We start from the raw sequence: 20,374 nt of genomic DNA on the forward strand, positions 1-20,374 counted from the left end.
GCAGATTTCGACGTTACACCGGCACCAGATATGGAGCCAGATCTCGGGATCCGACTAGAGTCAGCCGCCCAAGCCCATGAACGGCGCTGAAATACTTAAAAAAAAGAAAAAAAATGGCCGCGACGGCTGCATTGCCTTTTACCGCGGCTTTGGCACTGGTATGTAAAAGCCGCGGTAAAAGGCAATGCTGCCGTTGCGGGCGTTTTTTTTTCTTTTTTTAAGTATTCCAGCTTGATGTCCACTACGATCCCCGCCCCTCTCGGCCACGCCCCCTCGAGAACCGCCCCCCCCAACTGCTCTCCCACCCCGGCCCTTGTGTTGTGGGATCCCCCACCACATTTTTTCCATTTCCACCACTGGGCATACTGAATCCTGTTGCTTTAATGTTCCCTTCATGAACCCAGCATTGACGCGGAGCGCCAGCGTAGAGCCCGGCAGTAGAGTCCAGTCACTTTCCAGTCAGCCAGGAGGGCGAGAGGGACGCTGCCAGATAAGCCCTGTGTTCAGCACCCAGCACACGCTTCTGGTGCGATGTCGTTTGATTATTGACTGCTGAGATACGGCTGTGAAAAAGGGGAAAGATGTCCAGGAAGGCAAAGCGTCGCACCGAAAGCAGAACTGAAAGCACAGAGGAACAATAGCTAAACATGAGAAGCCCGAGGAGTTCCCTCTCGCTGTTTGTGGAGAGGGATGAGCAAAGCGGAACCACTCTAACCCGCTGGATTACGGGTAAGGCACCAGAATCTCTCCCTCATCCCCCCACTCCATCTGCTTTCCTTAACTCCCCCCCCCCCCCCAAGCGTGAGTCTTCCCTCTTCACCTCTCCCTCGTGCTCAGTGCTGCAGACAACATTACCATCTCCTCAGTGGCAGGTCCCGTCTGGGACTCCTCCCCTGTCCCCCATGGATAGGCTCAACACTTTGACTGTGACAGCGAGTGCAACGGTGGAAAGCTCTGCCACTTGTTGGGATCTATTAACACTAACACTGAAAAGATAAAGGCAGCCGCAGTGTTTGAAACCAACGAGCCAAATGAAGTGTGCAGTCAAGCAGGGAACCAACTGCCAGAATGGATACTTAAATTAACTGAAAGACAAACTTGGGAGGGAGGAAGAGAAATAGGGGGTAGGGGGTGTAGTGGAACCCATGAGCAGGACCCAATGAGAAAAGATCATGGAAGGCTTGATAGGTCCAGAAACGAATACTATAGTCAAAGGGAATGCGGAAATCACACAGAATAGAATCAGCAAGATCGAAAAAACAAGTAAACAGTGGAAACCTATATAATGAAAAAGGTGGATCAGAACCAGATGAAGTGCTGAGTCAAAATAGTTCACTTCCTGGAGTACAGACAGAGACTAGTAGAGAAAATACAGACCAAATAGCCCAACAAGACCAATGTGCACAGCAAGACCGACTAGATTTAGGGGAAGCCATGGGTCATAAAAACAAGAATGAAATGCCACTTACAACACCGGTACAGTTGACAGATCTCTCCTCGCCAACGATACACTGTAGACTGGTTGAAGTGCTTTCCTTTACTGAACGTAATACCCAAGACTGAAGTTGACATGCAAAGCCTAGCCTGGTACCCTGCTGGTTTATTGCAAATACTACGAAAACCTTGGAGATACAACCAGTGACAGAGAGATGGGAGTGGAAGGGATTACCCCACCCCCAGAAGTCATCAACATCAGTTCAGAAAACAATTACAACAAAGTCCATGCTAGGAGGGATCCATCAGACTTCATGGCCCAAGAAGCATACTAAGAACGTCCTAAGGGGGAAGAGGAAAGTGACAGGATTCCCCGAGTAGAGCTCACAGACCACAAGATTTTGGAAGGATCGTTAGGCATAGAAGTCGGTAACCAACCTGGATGACCTATATTTCAGCCTTACTCACCAATCAGTACTCTGAAGGGCCGCTGAGCAGCGCAAAAAAGAGCAAGAACATCTTACACTAAGGAAAAGATTAAAATAGCCTTAAATTGAAAAAGAGTCCACTACAAAGGAAAAAATCACGACCACTTGACGAATATCAATAGGAAAGGGTCTACCCTACAAGTAGAAGTAAAACAGTGATAAGGTTGCAATGAGAGATTGAAAAACTCAGAACTATGATTATTCAAGTGGACCCAAGTGGTCCAGGCTCTTCCCTAGAAGTAGGCAATAACTTTTCATCCCCTGAACACAGTAACACCTATACTGGCAAAGGGAGGAAATTGCCAAAGCCGCAGAAAGAGACTGATAACTCTCGAATAAATCTTCAAACTACAAGCAGACATGGATCTGAACATGCAAAACAAAAACATCAAAAAAAGGAAAGCTGTGGGACAAAGAAAAATGGCTGCGATACACTGAGTGAAGTGTCAGTAGTGACCATCGCAATGGTGCCTTTCATGTAACTATATGAGTCTCTGAACGACACACTGAAAGATCAAACAACTCTCATAGTGATGCTACATTCGATAATTATTTTATTGAAGGATACATGTCATGATTCCTGCCCCTCATGTCCCCAGCCCTCCAAAATGTCAGGCTGGAGCCAGGCCACAATCACCTACATGGCCCTCAAGGGACTCTCCATCCCTCCAAAGACCCACTTGGAATCAGACTTGGCGCTTGTGGCACCAGACTCACTCACTCCCATAGGATAACATTGGGGATTGGACTTGTAGTGCATTGATGGGGACAAGATGGATGCCCCCACATATTTTGGTTCCCAGAACTGCATGTGCGGTCTAGTCTTTTGGATGTGGTTCAGCCCAGAGACACCTGGGGTACCCAGAGACTATTTAAGCCACACCCAGGCTGAGAAACATGCTTTGCGTTTTCTGCACCTGCAGCGTGACACTCACCGTGTTCGGATCGGTCTCCAGTAGGCCTGCATCTTTCTTCTGCGCTCAGCTCCTGCAAGAACAAGAACACAGTTAGGAACAGCCTTACCTTGCGGCGCTTCTGCCCATCATTCATCACTCCTTCTGTTCGGCGGGCATCTTCGGCGGTGTCATTCCCATCCCGGCATGCCGCTTCCTAAGGAAAAGGGAAAAGAACAGAAAAAAGGCATTAGTAAGCATTCTGCAAATCTTCGCTTATTTTTAAATACTGTACGAGCTTCAAACGCTTACCTGAATCCCAGCCGCTCTCTGGGAACTCTGTCTCTGGAACTTCTCATCCATCTGCAAGAGGGAAAAGACACTCCAGGTTAGCGTGGAAACATCTAGAGGCGCCGTATACCTCGCTTACCCACCGCATTTGTTCTTCATAACCGGCATCCACGCTGAAAACGTTGCAGCACCTAAAACACATAGAAAAAGAACTCGGTTCAATGCAAATACAAAAGGGGTGCATCGCGCTCTCACTCATCTTCAGCGCTACTCATCTCAGCAGCACGCCGCCATCCCCGGACGCCGGCCATCATCTAAGGAAGGAAAGGAACTAAGTTAAAGAACTGTTCAAAAGACTCATTATACTTACCTGTCGGACACTTGCCAGTGAAGTAACTAGGCAGCAATGAGCCTGCATCAATCAGTGCGCCCCTGCGCTGAAAGCAGGACGGAGAGCACACTATCCAAGAAAACAGGTGAGCTGTGGATCAAAGGGAAGGGTTGGACCCCGGGGAAGAAGGGGTTCAAGCACACAGAGACAATAGGGAGTTAAACTCTACCAATCCTGTGTTTCAGGCCCAGTCTCCAGTCAAATAGCCTCCACGGAAGGGTTCGAGGTCGTAAGAGGTCAGAACAGGCTGAGTGACGTCCCCATGGATACCACGTGAGCGTTACAATACATTACGGCCAGATCTCTAACATAAGAGAGAAGCAGTCCCACTGATGGACTTATTGGGGAAGACAATAAGCAACAGAGCGACGGACAAGAAAATTATAGAAGCTCTCAGGATCCCATAATCCGGTTAGATGATGTGGAGCAGGAGGAGACTACAACGATAGGCTTGGTGGGACACCAAGAAAATTCAGATCTGATGATTCTAGAACAACTAGCAAATCAGTCAGTGGAAATCAATCAGGGTGTGGATAAAACTGTCTTCTCCACACTGTGTGTAACCTCACACGAAGACAACAAAAATAGGAAGGGTGTAAAGCAAAAAATGTACCCCTTATTTGGGGGGAAAACGAAAGAAAAAAGGGGGCTCAAGCAGCACAAATAAGCAATGTAAAGAAAAAACAGTAGGTAAATCAAATATCTCAAAAAACTTCATAAGGAAACTAACCCTTGCAGCGCAGGGGGAAAAAACAAAAAGCAACCACAAGCAAATTTAAGAAAAAAAACAGAAATTATAATTTACAGTCCGAGATCCCCCAGATCTGTCTAACACAAACTTAGACTATATCGTTGAGGATTTAGAGGAGGATAATTCCTTATTATACTTGTCAACATACACATTGCAAGAGCAGGAGAACATATTTGAAGACAATCTAGTGGACCCCCTGAGAGGTACGACAACTATCAGACTTAAATACTGTAAGGTCGACAATCAATAAAAGGGAATCCATAATACAATTTTTGACACTAGCAGAAAAAAGGGAGCTAGTAGTATCAAAAGTTAAAAACATGGAAAAAGACGGAGGGATATCTGTAACAAGGACAGGGGCATGGAACTCTGCAGAACAATCGACTTTAGTACTTAGTACTTTAGTGCAGTTCAAGACACAGAGTGCCTAAGGGAAATTAAGAAGCAACTGGCAAGGGAAGAAACGGTACACACAATGGCTGTAAAAAGGAAGGGGCCGAGGCCAAATACGAGGAAAGGACATGAAATTGGCCCTTCATCTGACTTGGGGAACCCTAAATGAGAAAGACAGATCACTCCTCAACTATCTCAGTACATGCTGCCTCAGTCTAGTGGACAGAACAGAGGATTTCATACTGAACAGACATAATGTCCTATGATCTACTCCACTGTGTACCAAGCCTAAGGCAAATTGACACTGATATATTATAGAATACATCCAAGAAGAGAGAACGGACCTACTATATATACATCTGAGGTCAACCGTAGTAAAACAACTTATACTTGATTCTGCTACGTACCTCCAAGTCCTGGGATTTGATCTAACACCCCTCTGTTCTTCGCCAATAGAGAACCTTCAGGCGTAGATGGAATCAGGAAAACCAACAGTGCGGAGCCCGGCTAAGGACATAGAAGAATCAGTAGGTTTTAGGGCTTGGATAAAAGTAGGAAACAGAGAAAATGATAATAACAATGAACCAAGAAATGGCAAGTGGAACAGTGCCAGAAGACTGCAAACCGATGCGCTGACAATGACAAACATGACACTAACGATAAGCACTAAAAAGGGTGAACCACAAGAAAAAAGGAAGATCGAATTGTCAAGACAACAACCCTCTGAATGGACGTAGGAAGACTCAAGGGCATGGTTACCGATGGCTCAGATGGGGGGGAAATAAAAAACTAGCTCACTAAAGTGATGACTGAAAAGGACAGACTCATGCCTGCCTCTTGGAATACAAGAGGGTGCTCCCATTTACTTTGCAAGGGACACATCGAGTGGAGCGACTTTGACTTCATCTGTTTCCACGAGATTTGGCTGTCTATGAAACCACCGATGAATGGATTTTCTGCATACCTGAACTCTGCAACAAAAAACCTGTTTGGGGCTCCCTAGTTTGGGATTATTGACTTTGATCAGGAGTGGTGGTATGTTCAAAGTTATTGAAGCAAACAACGTGGGTCCAATCATTCAACAAACACTGTTAAGTAAGGCTCAACAGATGACTACAAAAAAAAAGATTTGTAGACACTTGATCATAATCAATCTATACTGGAACACATTGATAATAACAACAAACCAGATGATAGATCAGATGACAGGATTAATCGACAAAGCGTACAGGTGGGATGAACCATTGATAATTGTATTTGGAGACCTCAACCTATCCTGTATTAATAAACAAGGGAAATTAATAAGAGAGGAAGCCAATGGAACCACAGCACAAGAACAGATGGACCATTTGTGGATGGAACTTATGGAAAGCAGGGACCTCCAAATTATGAATGGCCAATTTGAAAAAGATAAACTGTAAACAGGCATGGAAGAGAGGGGCCCAGAGACAATGAATTTCATTGATACTTTATAAATTATAATGACAACAGCAATTGACCACAACCTCCTTAAACTGAGTTGGAAGGACAAATTTAGAAGACCCACACATATTTTGAACTACTTTGTACAAACAGTAAATAACGGATGTCGTCTGAAAATGAAAAAAGTATGTAGAAAGAGCGACAATCACCTACTCAGAATCTAGTGCAAGATGGAGGGTACTAAATACTTCTCAAATGCTAGACTTCTCACCAATTTTAAATATGTTTATGATTAAGAAAAAATCTGAAACGACTAGTGCTATTACACACCAGCACACCTTTGACCCACAAATAAGGAGAGTACTTCGAGCAGCAATTAGACGCTTAAAACTAAACAATTGTGTAAGTAAGGAAAAAGAGGCAGGAGGGCTAACAAATGCCTATAAAAAGTACTACATGACATGAAAAATGCACCGAAAGATGCAGAAGGCATGATGAGAGCAATATCTAAAAGAAGTGCAGCAGATATCTGGGGCCTCATGGAAGGTGAGACGCAACAACAAAGGGAATTACAAACAAATGGGGTATCCGAGACAGAATGGAAAATCCATTTTATGAACCCATATTTGGCAGAGGACCGAAATAACCAAAATATACCTAAGAAACTTCACCCCGGGACTGTCCCAAATGGCAACGAAGATGTAATCAACTGATGAAAATCGCAAATCCCTCACGAGGACCAGGGCCAGATGGTATCACGAACATGGATTTAAAAAGAAACCATGAACAATGGGCCACCCTGTTGAGCATGATACTTGAAAATAAACAGGGATGCCCCCTGGCTGCAGCCCTCTTTAATTTATATCTCCCAGACTTGGGCCGTTCCATGGAAAAAATCGTGTGCTGCCCCCCTCAAATAGGAGAAAAAGTAAACCGCCCTCTATATGCCGATGATATGGTGATCTTAGATGACACAGCAATTGGACTTCAAAGGCAGTCAACAAAAACTCTCAGAATATGCTCGTGAAAACAACTTCGAAATGAACACAGAGAAAACGAAAATATTGGTCATGGAGCGAGGTGGCGGTATGAAGAGGAAAAATGTAAAATGGTTTGGGGATGACATTTTAAAAGGGTGGAAAGCTTCAAATATCTGGAGATGAACATCTCTAAGAGTACAGTAAAAACCTACCATGAATTGGCTTTAAGAGCAAAAGTGTAAATGCTTGCAAACAAGCTCAAATTTGTTGCTACTAAATACCCCTGCTATTGGACTTTTCTGGAGCAAAAGTGGTGGCAACACTAACGTATGGTGCAGACTCTCTTATGTGCTTCCCTGAGAAAAACTGGGCTATCTTGGAGGGCATGTTTTGGAACTCTCTTCCAAGGTCGGTGCCAATCCACTTACTCAGAAAAGAGTTGGGCCTCGTATACCTGAAGGCAAGAGCTGTGTGGAAGTCACTGGCCTTCTTTCGCAAATATTTAAAAAAACAAACCTGGGACTTTGCTGCGTTTACTAGGAAATGAGATAAAGAGAGGATCGATTGCGATGGTGAATGGCTGGATTAACGCATGCAGACACCTACTGGATGATCTCAACATTACAAATGAGGAACTCTGGTTAAACCCTGACAAAGAAAAACGGAAGTTGCAACAAAGAGATTGGATCAGGACATGTGATGAGGCAGCTAAGTACAACATGTTCAAGCATTTAGCACAGTAAACTAAAGCTTTGGGAACTTTACCATCCTACCTGAGGAAATTTCCAGACCCATGATACAGGGTGCAATTCATGAGAATTAGACTGAAGCTATGTGCCCGGAGAGGAATGTGGTATGCAGGTTTTGTAAGAAAGTTGCCTCAACAGAGAACCTATACGCAACAAAGAAAAAGGGGTGGCACAGACTACCTCCTGCTCCTGCGTTTTTAGATGATTAATAATCACAACCAAACATGCACCTGGAAGTTTGCAACCATCTCAACTTCTTGTTGACCAGACTTTAATTAAGAACGATTTTAGAGTAAACAGGATAACATATTTTATTCCTTATTCATCTTTAGTTCCTGTTTTTTCTCTGTATAACAAACATATATACATAAAAGACAGGTATCACATACAGCACAGTTATGTTAAACACATTTCTAGATATATACATTCCATTTGTATCACAGGTGTGGGTGTTATATTGAAAGGGTTCCACCTCATTAGGTTTCCACAATTTCTGTATCAAATTACTTTGGAAACACAAGTATTTGATTATTTCTAGGGTATTCACTACCCATCACCCCTGGGGAAATAGTTAGCAATGGATGAAATTGCAAAACAGTATGTCAACGCGGTGCGTTTTGCCCCATGTGGTAGAGATAGACCGCATCCAGCCTTGGTCTTCTCTTTTATTCACATGGGCCTTCATCAGGACGGGGATTGATGGTATTTCCGGGTGCATGCTTGGTTGTGATTATTAATTATCTAAAAACGCAGGAGCAGGAGGGAGTCTGTGTTCCCCCCCTACTTAGTTGCGCATATGTTTATTATCCTGATGCAACACAGACCCCTCGTTAAAAATAAAGATAGGGTAAAACATGTTGTATAGGTCAACAGAGAACCTGCAACACATATTCACTATATATCGGGCCTTAACAGCGACAAGGATGTGATTTTGTAGTAAATTCATAGAGGAGGCTCCATCTTTGTCAGCAGAGGTATGGTGGAATGTCCTGCTAAGAGGAGAAAAGAATTCTTGGATGATAGCATCAGTTACATTTCTGAAATTGATATTAGAGAATACACCATCAACATAATCTGGGGATTGTTTTTATTTTCTCTTGTAAAATGCAGAAAGCTTGAATAAACTAATATGCAAAAAAAAATCCTGATTACAAAGCATGCATGTCATCTTGTGAGATTTGTTATCATTGTGTCACTCTTATCATGAACGGAAATGTAACCTGTATTTAATTGCATTACGTATAGCAGAATCCTAAATACATATGGTGATTATACTTGGGATGATTAGACGTACACGAAGAATAGAACAACAATAAAATGAAAAGTTGAAAAGTCATAATGCAAAATGTATCCCAATTATACTGTAAGGATGAGCTGTCTTCATCTCTTCACTTCAGATGGTTTTTGCAATTATTCAAACATTTGTTAGTGATGAGGATGAGGATGAGTGATGAGTGATGAGGATGAGGTCTTTTTAGCCTTTACGCTCTATACTTAAAATATAAATCTTGCTCCAAGATGGAGAATCGACATAACGTCATTACGCCATGCTGCCAAATGTCGTCTTTAAGCTGCTATTTTCATGCCAATGTGGCAATTTGTTGTTATAACACATAACATGCAAACTTCTGTTATGCTGACTTTGAGAATTACTTCCAGTTTTGTATGATCTCCTTCTGGGGACACCACTTGGTATTTTGCAGTTTACCACTTAGCATATATGCTCCTCTAATTTTTGCCATCACAGGCCTCAACCTATTGTAAACCGAGAATTGGTGAACAAATACAGAATCTGTTAGTAAGTGATTGCAGGGAAACACATTTTGAGAAGGTTTCTCAATTTAAGACATTTTAGAATACACACTAAATGTTCCCTATTGTTTTCTTAGGGATGCAGATTCACTCTTTCAGTCAACTCCCTTTGGGGGAGGTAAGTTACTCAAGCCACTTTTTTCTTATTAGAAAATTTGAAATTTTGGTACAGTTGTCCACATTTATTGATTAGCGACATAGTCGAGACATATGTTCTCCCTTTTAGAACTAAAGAGATTATATCCTAAACCAACCATCCAGGTGAATTGATGTTGATTACCGTTCAAGGTTATAATAACGTTTTTTTAAACTATCATAAATACACTAACATTATTTCCAATACTATCTATTGTAGAGTTGATGCTTTTACTTTGAAGATTTACTCTATACCTGCTCCTGACGAAGGCATCTCCCGAAACGCACTGGGCTCTATTTTACATTAAAGAATAATGCTTAACAAAACAATGTATCAGTGCAACTATTTTCTAGAATTATGTTTACGCTTGTAATAGAAATTAGTGACAAAATCAAAAATGTTGGTTGGTTACCCAACCTAGAAAGTGTGCAGGGGACGGGAGTGTCCGTCAAATTGGGACACTTTTTAGGCTTTACATTATTACAGACAGTGGCAGGTCGACCTTTCTGTGAACATCACCGCCGCCTGTTTCAAGGGACACTCTATTCACTCCAACCCTTAACTTGGCAGTGTGCACTTACTGGCAGAGTTGTTTTGGGTCCTGAGGGTAATAAAGTCGCAGGTTAACCAGGGTTCTGGCAATTCAGGCTTTGCAGCTTCCATTCAGCATACCTGACAATTACTGGGTGTCCTGGATTGACTCTGATCTCTTGTATTTTCAGCTACCTGTGGCTCTGCAGGGCCAGTCAGATGGTCAGAGTGTTGAATAAAAGACTGCTCTGTAGAGGTGGACAAGTCATCCCCAGCTCCTGCACCCTCACTGCCATCATATTGGAACAGTACGAGAAGAGCGTTATGTGGGACACCAGGTATTGTCCCTATACTGCATCAAGTGTAAGAGAGATGATATGCACTCAGACAATGTATTAATGTGCCCCTGCACTGAAAGGGTGGAAGGATGTCTGCACCCACCATTGGACATCAAAGAGCAATAAGTGAAATTGGACCTGTGCAAAGTGACGTCATGAAAGAAAGGCACGAAGACACACTGAAACGATATGCAAATACTTAAAGGATAAAGATGTAACTGGAAGTGATACTAGAAACATGTAATCGAAGACGAAGAAATTATATGTGTCAAATAAATAAGTGAGAAGAGATGAAGTGAATGTATATACGCTGAAACACAATGTAGCTAAGACATATGGAAGCCTGCTGCAGAAGAAAACATAACGTGGCTAAAGGGGCCATGAGAAAAAGTGGACGCCAAACTCGTGTTGAAACCAATCGAACTACCTTAGAGACAGACTGGGACTGCTGATCAATAAGTTGTTTGAAAAACAGCTTTGTATGAGGAACAAAAAGGAGTTTCTGGGCCTGGGACCAAGGATGGCTCTTCAAGGAATAATTGCAAGCCACAAAGGAAGTCAAGAGGATAAGCTATGTACTTAAGACATATTTCTCTGAGATTAAGCAAAGAAGAAAACATCTGCAAGCGCCAAGTATTGGACAATCAAAGTTTGAGTGAGCAAGTCACCAGAGGACAAGAGGAGTAATGACACCCAGCTTAACTAAATCAAATAGCAGTCAATAAAAGGATGGAATGGACACAATCGTGGTCTCCTCACAAGTGACTGCGAAGTCGAAAACAAGGGCTATTCATTAAGCTCCAGACAAAGATAATGGTGTACTTACACTCCCTTGAAAGTCCCAGAACAGAGAACAGGCTGCAAGGTTGACTATAAAGAAAAAGCCTTGGTTTGGGGCCTGACCGATGGGAGGTGATGGACTAATTGGCCAAGTGGGTAGTAGTCGGACATTGCTCTATGCATCTGAATTTAATTTTGCTTATGTGCTGCTGACGAGCCGAAAGTCCAAGGTTGGGAGAGAATGCTAACCAATCACAGAGTCTATGTAGCAACATGCTATACAATGTTGCACAGGCCAACCCGCTGCTGTTATTCTGCTATAATTTGTATTGTAAGTATTTAGAGGTGGTTCAAGGCGTGCCTATTAGATACGGAGCATCCAATGATATTACTAATACTTATACATAATATAGGCACATATGCTCCCTTAACCAATCCCTCCCTTCAAAAGGTTTTACAGTTTGCCATGTAGGATGATGTCATAGATGATGTACATTGAGGTATAAAACCTTGTGTATTGAAAACTAAAGTGTGAGTGTGTGGACTACAGTTTGTTGTTCGCCAGATTGACCTACTTTATTTGAACTGTCAATAAAGTAGTACTTTTCCATATTCTTTGAGTCTGTCCGGTTATTTGGGTCTGAGATCCTTATTGGTAATTCCATCTAGCACATAAGACGCTTCAAGGTGCTAGGGCACAGCTCCATTCCCTGTTGTATATGGTCTAATGTAATGTTTTCTTTTTTAAAAAATGTTTTTATTTGTTTTGGTTACATAGTAACCTTTACAAAAACAATATATAACCAATAAGAGCAAATCTTAAAAAAGAAACACATGCGTAAAACTTTGGTTACATGGATTCGATTACATTCCTTATAATACATCCTAATACAACCAAAAAGTATAAATGCATTATACATATAAATGATCCATATTAAAACAGAATGAAAAAAGACACACAAGATGCATAAGCCTACAAGAAAATGTTGTAGCTGAACTACCTCCCTATAGTTCGCATTTAGCTTTTAGAAAACGCAGTATGGCCAGTTGAAGTTTGACCCTAGATCCATACAACATGTCTTTCCATAGGGCAACCAGATCCACATTCTCTGGGTTGGGCACATATTTAATAAAGTAATCAATGCGTATTGTTGCAATTTTTTTGTGACTACCTGCCAAATGCGCATATAGTTTTTTGCTTTGTATTATGTCAACAGTGTGATTCCAGTCTGCATGCTGGAGAAGTATCTTCACCTTTGTAGGGTTGTTGATAAGCAGTTCTTTAGAAACCCCCATTAATGCTAGTACTTCATGTACCTCTTTTTCCAGATCACACACTACTGCAGAAGATTCCCTTCCCGCCACTAGACACCGTCCGAGAATTCCATATAGAGTGGATTCTTTATTTACAAGCAATGTCCTATACAAAGAGACTCTACGCCAGAGAATTACGCTTGAAAGGGAGTATAGCCCAAGTTCAAAACGTATTGCTGATAATGGAACACATTTCGGAAGATACCAAACCAATGATCTTAACATACATGATTCATATTTAACAAATTCGCTCTTAAACCATGATGGTACCAGTTCCATTCCGTAGCTGAACTGAGCAATCGTTTTACTACGGTAAATTTTTATACATGGTAACATTGAAAATTTCCCATATTTACAATCGATTTTGAGTAGTTGAGAAATCAGTGGCGTCACTTTTTTATCCAAATAGTTATGTAAATTCACCCTGGTGACCGTCTCAAAAATGGGATAGCCTAGGTACCTGAAGGCATGACATATGGTGAGTTTGACGTGATCCAAAAACCATGCAAAGTTTGCTGGCCTTTTCCTATAACTGAGTTGCATGATAAAGGTTTTTGTCTGATTTATATCCAGAGCATTGTCCGCCGTATACTTCTTAAATGCAGACAGAACACGTTGCAAGCCCATGGGTGTTAAGCCAAACAACAACACGTCATCTGCATATGCAGTCCATGCAGTCCTAGTACCTTCAACTTTTGGTGCCGCGAACGATGCCTCATCTATGTGCGGGCCAACATCAGATAAGTACAGATTAAAAACAGTAGGGCCAAAAATACACCCTTATCTGAGACCGTTTCCTGTATTTATTTCCTCAGACAGGGATCCCTCAGTGTTTAATCGGACTCTTATCTTAGATTTTGAGTGAAGATAATATAAGATCGCTAGGAGCTGTGGCGGCATATCTATGGCAAGCAGTTTTCTCCACAGTGTGTCTCTATCCACTAAATCAAAGGCTGAACAGAGGTCAATAGAAGCCAAGTAGATAGGTTGGCTACCTCTCTGTCTGGTCTGTTGCTGCATGATAGTTAGGAGAAGTCCACCTGCATCAGTTCCAACCCTTTTTCTAAAACCAAACTGTTGTGCTGTCAATACATCCTTTTCCTCCATCCACACATGGATATGTTCAAGAACCAAGGAGGCAAATATCTTAGAATCAGCGTCCAGCAGGGCGATAGGTCTATAACTTGTTGGTATAGACCTATCGCCCTTTTTGTATATTGGGACCACATAAGACATGTGCCAAGTAGTTGGAAATACCCGGTTGATGATAATGCTCTTAAATAGTAAAAAGAGGATTTTGGCCCAGAGAATCGCATTACCTTTGAAGACCATGTTAGCTAACATATTAGGACCTGGTGCACGGGAAGACGAGCACCTAGAGATCATTCTTTGCACATCCTGTAAGGTGAAAGGGAAATTCCACGGACATGAGGCAATCTCTTCAGGAACCACCCAGTTACAAACCGTAGGTTTATATATTGAGCCAAAGTGGCCTTTCCAAATGTCCGAGGATATACACACACCTTGTTCCTTGGTGTGCGCCTCCCCGCATCTATTAACTAGGGACCAAAAATGCAGAGTATTCGTTTTTGAGAGTGCCTCAAGTATGTTTTCTGCATCTCTTTGCACCGTGTTTGCTTTTAGTGCACGTATCCTATAACTCCAGTGTTGTTTTGCTTTTTTGACCATTTCACCCAGTAAATGGAAGTTTCTGGAGTTTACGAATCTTACATTTTCTCTCTTTTTTAAGCTGATGGATGACCAGATCGTAAACTTGGGTGTGAATGTTGCCTTTTTTCGATGATCTCCCAATACCTTTTGTTCCAACGATAACCTCCCTGACATAGTTGTTAAACTCCCCATGTGCATACATAAAGTTCTTTTTCTCACAGCCATATTTGTTATAGTCCTCAAAAAAGACCTTGTTCACCTTTTCAACATTATCCAAATGCCAGTTTATTCTATTCCTAGCTGAGTTTAACTCCAATGTCAGGGGAAGAACAGAAGAGGATTCCGGGGAAGAGTGTACCCTCATGGTGAGTTTGAGGATACTGTGATCACTAATCAAGGATGGTATAATTTTAAAATCAAGCAAAGTGTGTCTTAAAGACATACTTACAAAAATGAAATCTATAGTAGAATATTCATTTCCATTAGACCATGTGTAGGCACTCAAATCTTTACCCAGATAATCGTTTACACAGATTAGGCCCCAATTTCTCATAAATACACTCCACTGTTGGCCCTGTATTTGTTTTCTTGATGAACCAGGATTATAAGAGCATATGCCCACATCTGAGTTGAAATCACCCAAGACCATAATATTCAGAATGTGATATGTTGTTTGACACTCTTGTATAATTGCATCCACCATACTAATGAATTCCTTTAGATCTAACTCAGGACTCCAATATATGTTAACCACCAATAGGTAACCAAGAATCATGGGCAGTGCAAAATGTAATAGCATGGCGATACATCCTTTATGAGGATAGAAGACTTTCAGGCACTTAAAAATCATAGTGTTTTGTGTCGCCATCAAAAGACCCCCAGAAGGCCTTCCCCTGGACTTTTTCTCTGCTGCTGTCTGGTGTAGACTATACCCATCCAGCACCAATGGAGAAAGAGCCCAGGTTTCCTGAATACAGCAGATGCTAGCATCCGTAAGGAGGCGTAAACCTTCAGACTCTGCTCTCAAAGATTTGTTACCACGAGAATTCCAGGATACCACTGAGAATGTTGGCTCGTATTATGATTTCACCTTCAGTTCCTGTATCTTTACTAAGGTTTCAGTTAGTGTTTGAGTAAGCCATTTTAGATCCGTCTCAGAAGATTGTTTCTGTATGATGGGGCCCTCCCCTCCCTCATACTGCATGTTAGAATCAACATTCGCATGTTCAAAGGACTCGACCTCCACTCCTCTGCTCATCAATTGCTTATTGAATGGTTCTAAATCAAGTCCAAAGGGGTGGAAGGCATCTATTTCTGATATGACTAGATCCATGATAGCCTGGGAAAAAAATACCAGTCATACACAGTCCAGTCTCAGTGGATGTATGTAATAAACAAGTTTAATAGCACCTGAGGAGATCATAGAGAGCCTTGGTATTTCACTGAACAAGGTAAGAATTTGATGGCGATTCAGGGAGGAAGAACCCCCTTGCGAAAACATGGAATACAGCATAATACTAGGGTAATCAGTGAAAACTGGCGATATCCAATCCATTCTATTAGTCCATCTATTATTTGCCATTTGTTTAGGGGATTTAACTCCCCTCTCTGCCCCAGGTACAGACCCGGTAGTATTCACCACCTCTTTATACAACTCTTTGCTGGGAACCCGTGCCTCCGTCAGAAGCGCCTTAGAGTTACCCTCCTTTCTGTGATGTGCAGCTTGTACCAGATTCATCCATGCTTTGGGGACCAAATTAGTGGCTTCCTGTCCTGATTGGGTTCCATGAGCCGTATGCAAGGATGAGGCGTTCAACTCCCCACCCTGTCCAACTAAGTCTTCTCGGTTCTATGACAAAATATTTTTATCTCTGCCCAGGCCATTCTCAGCAATTGGCTGGGATGGTTGTAAACCTTTTATTTCTCTATCCTGTATAGGTCGGTTTCCTATACCATCCCCAAGCACTCCTTCTAGATTGACCTTATTGCCACTGTTCAGACTCCTGACCTCAGTCCAATTTTGGATATCTGCCACTGTAGTGCCTGCCCTCCTTGTGTCTTCAATCAAATTCTGTAATGCCTGTTTTACTAGGATTTTGATATCCTCACTCGGAACCAAAGAGGCTGTCGAGGATGACAAAATTTCCCCCTTCACACTCATTCCCAGTGTTGCTTCCATTATCTGTGCTTCCCCTCTCCGATTTTTCCCCCACATATTCGGCAAGAGCCCCTCCGCCCTTGGCATTTCGATGGTTACATTATCTCCTTTCTTCTTCTCTTGCTCCTCGGGTAGGGGATTATTTATTGCTTGTTGTGGTGGAGTAGAAATATGAGTAGGCAAAGAGCACTTAATCTCTTCGCTGCTCAGAGAGGCTTTTTTAGATTTGGAGTTGAAAAAGAGCTTAATGTCCATTTTTTCATTTGCAACCCTTGCATTTTTGTTGCAGTTGGCTCTCTTTACGACAATTTTAGACTCTTGTTCTTATTTCCCCCCAATTATTTTCTTGTCAAGAGATTTTTCTTTTTTATTTGTTTCATCTTTTTTTGTTAGTTGCTTACATACCTGTACCATTCCCTTATGAGTCATAGCATCAATCAAGGTGTTGGATGCTTCACCATAATCACCATCTACAGTTACTGAGTGGGTGGTAGGACTTAAAGTATGATGGTCCAGCTCTCCTTTAGTAATGTTATTTGGTGCCTCCAATTCTTTCAATTCCAATGCTTTTTTGCTTTCATCGTCCAGTTGAGATAGGTCAATACAACCCTAAACCACCAGACTACATATATCTTGCAAATTTGCATTGGAATTGTGAATTTTTAATGCTGGCAAATTCTTAGGTTTTTTTTCTCACAGTTTTTTACTGTGCCATTTATTCTAGCCAACCTACGTCTAATGGCCCTAGCCCTCATTTTCTTCTCTCTTCTAGAAAGCGGTGGGTTGTGGTTAATAGAAATATCTAGGGTAGAGTCGCCATCCAAGGCACACCTTTCCTCACCGCCTGGCTCTACTCCCTCCTATAGGGCCCTTATTGATACAGATGGACTATTTGTATCAAGAAAATTAGTTGAGGCCTCTCGGTTGCCTATACTGGATACTACTTTCTCATCCAGACTTGCAACATTTGTACAAACCAATTCAATTTTTTCGCCTAGGCCCGTGATCTGTGTGCCAATAGTAGAAACCATTCCTTTGAGCTCGTCCAGTACAGGCACCCAAGCAGCCTGCAAATCCTTATTGCCTTGAGCAAGGACTTCTGCGTAGGATTTAGGACAGACCACAGGCTCACAATCAGTCTGTATCATCTGGTCGTGGGTGATCATGTTAAAATTACCATGCCCTCCTACAGGTCCACATCTTCCTATTGCCATAAGGAAACCCTCCATTTTGCTAATCTTTTCCATGTTAACCAATAATATTGATCTAAGTTCCTTTATATCCAGATGGGTACGATCATGACCCTTATCTAGAAGATTCAGGATCCTGGTTAGCACAGGAAAGGTAGCAAATGACACAGCCGAGTCCTCTTTATTGATGCCCTCAAAGAATGGTCCTGTGTGGGGATCGATAGTTCCAAAAGATTGATTTAGCATGGGAAACACATGAGAGACTGGACTGGAGGATTGTGTCTGGTTGGGCACAAAAGCACCCTGTCTCCCTTCACCCCCCAATAATGGTTCTGTCTCCTTATTCCCGTAACTGATATCGTAATTTCTTTTATCCCTCCTAGGAGGATGCTCGGGAGAAAATGGAGCCTCCTCAGTAGGTTCATGTAAATGCACATTGTCAAAACCCCCAGCTCTGGATCTAATAGGTTTGCATGGCTCATTTGACAGCCGGACCCTTCTATCCAACTCAGCCCTAACAACCGGTGCCAAGAGAAAATTGTCGGCTCCTTTTTTGGGGTTTTCTCCTTCCTCTATTTGTCTCAAAGAATATCTACAGGACTTCTCTTGTGTACCTGACATACTCTTCTGTGTATTGATAGGTGCTGGGCCAGTATAAGGAGACGTTTTTCCCCAGTTAACATCCTCCCCAGCTGGAGGAGCGACACCTGTGCCATTAATCAAGCGATGTGGGTGCAATTCTTCATCTGGTACGTTATCATTACCAGAGCCTTTAGTTGAAATAGGATCTGACAATGGGCATTCGGCCAACAAATTATCCATTTTATACACAAAAACTGGTTTGGCCAAAGGATCAAATTATTTGGCTGCTTGTATGGGTCTCACCAATTTACCATTTCGGAGTGTGCCCACCATACTCCACCATCAAAACAAATAATACTATGTTTGCTCAATATGGCATTTATGTGACACAAATCCCAATAAAATGTAGGCTTTAACTGCCTTCAGATAATTAGTAATGGCATCCACAAAGCAGATGTAGCATTCCCACCCTGTTGTAGCAGATATTCAAAAAACTTCTGAGGAGCACAGCACACTATGCCCCCCCATGCACACCATACATTTTCAGAGCCACACTCACCGGGTCAGTGTCTTTTTTTCTTGAAGCGGGACTTGCCCTAGGACAATGTAATCCTATTTGAATCCCCCAAAACAAATGAAAAACCTCAGCCGCCCGCGCCCCTTGCCGCGCACAGTGAACAGTAAACATTACTTGATGTACTTGCCGAGTGCCCGTGCCGGTGCGCTGATGCGGGTGATTTTATTTTGGCAGCGTGCGCACCAGGGGGTGGAGTCGGCGTGTTAGGTCCTTTAAACAAAACAGAAGAACGGTATTACACACCCTCACAACCCTAACTACCCGTTGTAGGCAACGTGCACAACACACACAACAAGACTCAAGTTCACAACGTGCAACGTGCACAGACAGTCACTTTTTTCAGTTTCTGTCCTCCAGGCAATCCGGTGTTGCTGAATAAGACGTCCTCCATGTGGACAGACAGCAACACTGTAACACGGAGGGAGAAACAAAACGCTCCCAAGTCCCAGCTCCAAAGAAGATGCTCGAGGCAGACAGCAGCACAATCCTTACGAGGTCCTTCGGCACAGTAAACAGTACTTGATGTACTTGCCGAGTGCGCGTGTGGGTGCGCTGATGCGGGTGATTTTATTTTGGCAGTGTGCGCGCCAGCGGGGCGGAGTCGGCGTATTAGGTCCTTTAAACAAAACAGAAGAACGGTATTACACACCCTCACAACCCTAACTACCCTTTGTAGGCAACTTGCACAACACACACAACAAGACTCGAGTTTGCAACGTGCACAGACAGTCACCTTTTTCAGTTTCTGTCCTCCAGGCAATCCGGTGTTGCTGAAGAAGACGTCCTCCCTGTGGACAGACAGCAACACTGTAACACGAAGGGAGAAACAAAACGCTCCCAAGTCCCAGCTCCAAAGGAAATGTTCGAGGCAGACAGCAGCACAATCCTTATGAGGTCCTTCGGCACAGTAAACAGTACTTGATGTACTTGCCGAGTGCGCGCGAAAAATGTTATGTTTTCTGATATTTGCATAGCCCCTAACTGCCAATGCCATGGCCTAAAAGTGCTTTAGGGTGTCTGGGAATTGTGTAGACTGTAGTCTGAACATACTTAATGAACATTACATTTCATTACATGAGGAGGGCATTCCAAGATACGTTTTCAGTTGCATGCAAATGACAATTTCGCTTGGCGGCGATGACTACTACTGTAACACTTACAGCCTCATCATGAGTTAGGCTTTATCCCGACTGGGATACCGCCCAACTGTATTTGCGTTACCGCCGAACCCTCCGGCATTATTACCGCCGGATCACGGGTTGGGCGGTAACTGTAAATCCCCATTCCCGTTGGACCCAATGGGGAATTTTCAGCACAATTAGCACGCTCTAACAGTACAACGCTAATTGCGCCCGAAAACTGGCATTTTTCTGGTGCATTTACCCCCAGCTTAGAGCTGGAGGTAAATGCCACCAGCCCGAGATTGGACAGACCCTTAAATGTGGCGGTAATAGCTTTACTGCCGCATTTAAGGGCTACTGCTCAACTCGTGA

The 20,374-nt window shown here is 42.7% G+C and overlaps 1 long non-coding RNA gene across 1 annotated transcript; it reads left to right on the forward strand.

Moving 5' to 3' along the window:
- The first annotated feature begins 50 nt into the window (after window positions 1-50).
- LOC138580673 (uncharacterized) lies at window positions 51-12,001 on the forward strand. Its single transcript, XR_011304318.1, has 3 exons — window positions 51-729; window positions 9,682-9,722; window positions 10,463-12,001. It is a non-coding gene; the product is annotated as an uncharacterized lncRNA (long non-coding RNA).
- The last annotated feature ends 8,373 nt before the right edge of the window (window positions 12,002-20,374 follow it).

This window comes from Ambystoma mexicanum, chromosome 3p, assembly GCF_040938575.1.
Source record: "Ambystoma mexicanum isolate Mex_15411 chromosome 3p, UKY_AmexF1_1, whole genome shotgun sequence".
Classification (NCBI taxonomy): domain Eukaryota; kingdom Metazoa; phylum Chordata; class Amphibia; order Caudata; family Ambystomatidae; genus Ambystoma; species Ambystoma mexicanum.